The following is a 6000-nucleotide window of genomic DNA, read 5'->3' on the forward strand; positions in this document are numbered from 1 at the left end:
CTTGATGCAGCCATATGACTTAAGTGCTGGCCAGGCATGTGTAAGCGGAAGTGTTATGTGCAGCTTCCAGAAAGTCTGCCTAAAAGGCTGTGGACAGACCCTTCTTCTACCTTCTTTTCTGTTGACAGGCTTGAGGTCATAATGGCAGGAATTCAAGCAGCCATTTGGGACTATGAGATTGAGAACTCCAGAGCAGCAGGATAGAAAAAAAGTTGAGTCCTTGGGGATTTGCAGGGCCACACAAGCAGCCTGAATTGCCTATCTCAGTGCTTTGTTTGGACAGGAGAGAAACAAACTTTATTAGTATGTTTTCCTACTGTTGTAAAGAACTGCCTGAGACTGGGTAATTTATAAAGAAAAGAGGTTAATTGTAAGTTACACCTGAGGCTAGAGAGGCCTCAGGAAACTTACAATCATGGTGGAAGGTGAAGGGGAAGCCAGGCACCTTCTTTGCAAGGCAGCAGGAAGGAGAAGTGCAAGCATATGCCAGATGCTTATAAAACCATCAGATCTCGTGACACTATCAGACCTCATTCACTATCCTGAGAACAGCATGGGGGAACCTGCCCCCATGATCCAATTACCTCCACTTGGCCCTGCCCTTGACACCTGGGGATTATGGGAATTATAATTCAATATGATATTTGGGTGGGGACACAGCCAAACCATATCACTTCTGACACTTAGGTTGTAGAACTTGTAGGGCTCAAAGCTTTCCAATTTGCTACTCACAGCATCAAGCAACTCACAAGTCGAAGCTCTTTGATCAACCAGTTTATGATATTAATGATACTTTAAAACTTTGCAAACTGCTATACACATATGCCAAGAGCTCTCAAAAGGATCCCAAATATTTATAAAACCAATATATAGATTCATTTAAATGCTTAAATAAAGTAAGGTGAAGTATTTACATGGAAATGTTTTAACTCAGTAAGACATTTTTCAAATGGCTCAATTTGTCTCATGGATCAGTCATCAGGGAAAATAAACTAACCTGGCATCTTTGTGTGGACTCATAAAGGAAATTAGTTTGCAGTCCACGAGGAAGTTGCTTCTCATGCACCCAATTGTGTTGTGTCAAAAGAATCAATAAAGATGAACTATTTTAAGATGAACATCCCAACATAATCCATTAGAGTGCATGGGCCATTTGCATTTTCTAAAAATGCAAATAATGAAATCAGGATGAAGAGTAATCCAAAACAATTTTCTACCTTCCAGAGAAGCCAAAGTATACAAATGAAACGAGAAGCTCCCTCTTACATTATTCAGAGCAAGACTCTGGCCCAACCAGCTCATCTCACACATAACTCTGAGGTCCCCAAATCCAGAGGCATTTGAAGTTTATTAAATGAACTGGCCCTTCCTGACAGAAATCATGAACCAATTTTAATTCAAAAGGAAGCCTCCAAAAAAAATACATCATTGAGTGATTTGAGAAAAGAAGGGCATTTACTATGGGTGGTACAAATTATACTCATGATCTTATTTACTCCTTATAATATCCCAGGAGGCAAGTATTGTTCTATCTTGCAGATGAGGAGTGTGAGATATGAAGCAACTTCTACAAGATCACAGAGAGACACTGGCAGAATGAAGAAAGAAACCGAAGTCTGTTTGATGTAATAGTCTAGAGCAGAGCTGTGCAGTAAACATCTAATATGATCCACATATGTAATTTAAACATTTTAGTAGCCACATTAAAAAAATGAAATTAAAGCTACCACTCTTTCTGATTTTGACCCAATAGATTCAAAACATTATTATTTCAACATGTAATCAATATGAAAATTGAGATATTTCACACATTCCTTTGTATTAAGTCTTCAAAAACTGGTCTGTATTTGACATTTATATTACATCTTCACTCTAACTAGCCACATTTCAAGTGCTCAATAGACATGTGTGGCTAGTGACAACTGTATTAGACAGCATAGGCCTAGAGTAATACTCAGTAATACTCAGTAATGCCTGAATTTGTAGACTTACAAAATTGTAATAACCTGATGAGGCCTTACAGGGTTGCCCATATTTAATTTTGCCAAGGATATTGGTTTGCTTAGGCTAAGCCATGATGCACTAACAAGCAACCCCAAATCTCAATGGCTTGCAACAACAAAATTTTATTTCCCCGCTATGCAACATACGCATTATGAGTTGGCTGCCACTCTGCTCCTTGTCATCCTCTGTCCAAGACCCAGGCAGATGGAACAGGCAATACCCTGTGGAAGAAGGAAGAGAGATACTAGAGAAACACATACTGTCTCTTAAAGATTCTGCTAGGAAAGGGTACATTTGACCAATGAAAGAGCCAAAGCAAGTCTCATGGCCAACCCTCATATCTTGGGGGACAGAGTAGGAAAGGATATGTGGTTCTCCTCTGCAGATGGACAACAAATACTTTGAATAACGACCTAATCTCCAGCTCCAAGGAAGGACTTAATAACACTAACATCTATTATCATTTCAAAAATGATCTTTTAACACCACAAAAGTAGGAAGGAGGGAATGCATTATTCTTATTTTCTCATCTCACCAGAAACTGGTGAAATCTTATCCCTTGGACAGACAGTCAGGATTTGGGATCACTGATCTATGGAGTGATCACACCTCCTCTGCTTTGCCCCATTTCCTAAACAGTATGATTTCCAGGCATTCTGAGTTTTCCAAGTCTTTTAAAATCCATGTAATGTGATATGCACCAAGTAATAATTTATTTCTAAAGGTGATTTACACGGATTTTCACTGTCTACTTTACATTTCTGTACTATTTGAATTTTTAAAAATATATCGTTTGGCCATAAGAAAAAAATAAACATAAACATTTAACTCAACTCACAGGGGACCAGTGATGGGGTTGAGGGGAGCTTTTGTCTCCAAGTATGAGTGAGGCAAACAGCCTCCTGTGTACCATAAGGGTGCCAACCACTCGGGCTCATTTCCCCTCAAGTTTTGCTTTATAATGCAGTTTAAAACTTAGGAGATTGGACTGGTTTAAATTCCTCAAAGGAGCCGTGTTGAGCCATCCAAAGGAACCATCCAGTAGCTTATAGAGTGAATTGAAAACCTGCCTTCTCCCTCCAAAGCAAATGTTTGCCACAAATAAAACACCTAGCAAATATTACACCAGTAATGCAAAGATGTCCATTTCTCTAAGATGGATGAATTACAAAGCCCCAAACTTCCCGTCACAGTTCAGTAAAGCCCTCATGAAATCATAAGGCATTTTCTTTTCTGGAAAAAAAAAAATGAGTTAAGTATGACCAAAAGTCATCGCACCTTGTATAGCCCCAGGAAACTAGCAGAACTTTATTAATCTTTAGATTAATATTTGGCCACCTTAATTTTTTTTTAAAAAAAAGCAGCTACCCTGGGTCTCTCAAGAAAACTTATTAGATCTTTAAAGTATATCCATTTTTAAAATAATAAATATCCAAACAAATAAATGCCACAGGCCCAAAGTCCCACAATTCACAGGAATAATTTCATTGCTCTTTTTACTGCTCCCAGTATCACAAAAGTTTACAATTAACAGCCACCAAAGTGAAAGAAGAAAAAGATAAAGAAAATGTTTATTGCTTTAGAATAAGTGGTGCTGCCCTCTCGGCTCTGTAACCACCCTCCTTTCTGAGTGTCGCTGAGTAAATGAGACAGAACAAAACATGTTCTTAACGTGGACACCGTGCATTTCCACAGACAGAAGCTGAGACGTGGCAGGAAGCACGAGCTCCAGAGCAGGGGCTGGAGGGAGGAGGGTCTCGATGATGCTCCCTAACGCAATTACTGCCAATGACAGTGTAAATTTCATATCGCCTGTGAGCAGGATAAAAAATGTGCCGAGGGGTGTCTGGGTTTGAATTAAGATCATCAAAATGCCAAAAGGGGAAGAATATCTGAAGTTAAAAAGAAAAAAATGGGATTCATCTTGAGATTTGTGAGTTCTTTTCCTTTTTCCTTCCTCATTCTTGATTTCAAGTATATATGTAGTCCATTCATTTATTCATTCAATAAACACATGCCAGGAACTGGAAACACTAATAATAGTAAAATACAATACATTTTTGTGTTCCTAAGTATGAAATTGCATCAATTTATTATGAATTCAATTTGAAAAACGTCACAGATTCAAAAACAAAGTACAAAAGTGCCTGATTCTTTGTAGTTCCACAAATACCTAGCATCCCAAAGTAATATGTAAACAAATTTCTATGCTGCTCAATGAATCCTTCCAATTTCGATAATAAACTAAGTAGTAACAGATCTAGTAGATGACTTTCATGTGTAAGTTATGGTTTTATCCATTACTTTGACAATATTACTGATGTAACAGAGAAAAATTTTCAACTATTGTAAAATACAATACTCTTAAAATCCAAATAACTTCGTATTTTTAAAAATAGCACACATTCTAATCTTGCCATGTGTTAATAGTATTGTTAAAAAACAACAACAACAACAACCTTTAACTAGGTTTCTTGTTATTATGATGTTCTTGATAACTGGACCAGTTAGAATGAAAGCTGATTTTTACTGTGTCTCCAATAAAATACACACACACACACACACACTCCCACATACTCACACATATACACAGTGTTTCTTCTATATTGCAGGAAACAAGCAACTTTTACATGTATCAAAAGAATATTTTACTAAGGATTTTTCCTTGTGATTTTTTTTCTTTTTATTTTCCCCTCAGCCCTTTTACCACTAAGGCTAAGCCATGATGCTTACTGGGAAAGGAAAAGTCTGTTTCCCACACAACAATGAAGTCCACAGAGCAGGGAGACATCAGGACACCAGAAGCAGCAGCTACAAGAGAGAAAGGAAGACAGAGACTTAACAGCCCAGAGCCCTCAATTTGCTCCTTCCACTGCCCTCAGGGTTGAACCTTGAGAGAAGGAAATTGTAGAAACTTTGGGGCTGGCACCCTGTGTCTCCCTAGATCACCTGGGGGGACCCTTCACCCCTTTGAGAGAAGTATGGGAAGGGTGCAGTCCCAGGTAAAGGTCTTGGCCTCAGGTCTGGCCTCCGATTCCCTCTACCTGCATGTGCTTAGATGAGACGTTCCTAAGGCACCCAGGAGTCGGTGGTGGACATTCTCAGAGGACTGGAGAGATCTCATGAACAGAGGTGTGGCCGAGTCTGCAGTCACCAGCAGCAGTGGACAGGTGCAAACTTCAGAGACCGAGCATTCACCAGAATGACAGCCCAGCCCATCTCAGCCACACCACAGCAGGCACCAGTCCAGGCACAGAGGGTCTCCCACTACCCAGCTGTCCCGTGAGGTGGTTAACCTGCTCCTCAACCAGATACCACGCAGGGATAATAGGAAGGGGAAGAGAGAAGAGAATTGACATTTATTCAAAGAAGACACAGTTACCCTGAGAGTAGCTGTTTGAAACCAGAAGAGGCTCAGCAACATTTACTTGGCAAGTCTGTTTCTTTGGCCTAGTGGAATAAGCAGGTGGTAAATACTACTATTTTTTCAACTTTCTCAGGAACACAATTCTGGTTTTCAACTGGGTACATCGCCTCCAAACCAAAAGATTAGACTTCCCAACCTCTTGCCACTAGATATGACCAGGTAATTAAGTTTTGGCCAATAAGATGTAAATGGAGCCCAACAGCTTTGTTCTTTTTGCTTAGGATTGCACTGGCTATCTGGGCTCTTTTTTGGTTCCATATGAATTTTAAAATGTTTTTTTCTAGTTCTGTGAAGAATGTCAGTGGTAGTTTAATAGGAGCAGCATTTAATCTATAAATTGCTTTGGACAGTATGGCCATTTTAACAATATTGATTCTTCCTATCCATGAGCATGGAATGTTTTTCCATTTGTTTGTGTCATCTCTGATTTCTTTCAGCAGTGTTTTGTAGTTCTCCTTACAGAAATATTTTACTTCCCTGGTTAGCTGTATTCCTAGGTATTTTTTTTTTTTTCCTTTCTGGCAACTGTGAATGAGATTGCATTCCTGATTTGGCTCTCCACTTCAGTG

Source organism: Piliocolobus tephrosceles, chromosome 2 (assembly GCF_002776525.5).
Source record: "Piliocolobus tephrosceles isolate RC106 chromosome 2, ASM277652v3, whole genome shotgun sequence".
Lineage (NCBI taxonomy): Eukaryota > Metazoa > Chordata > Mammalia > Primates > Cercopithecidae > Piliocolobus > Piliocolobus tephrosceles.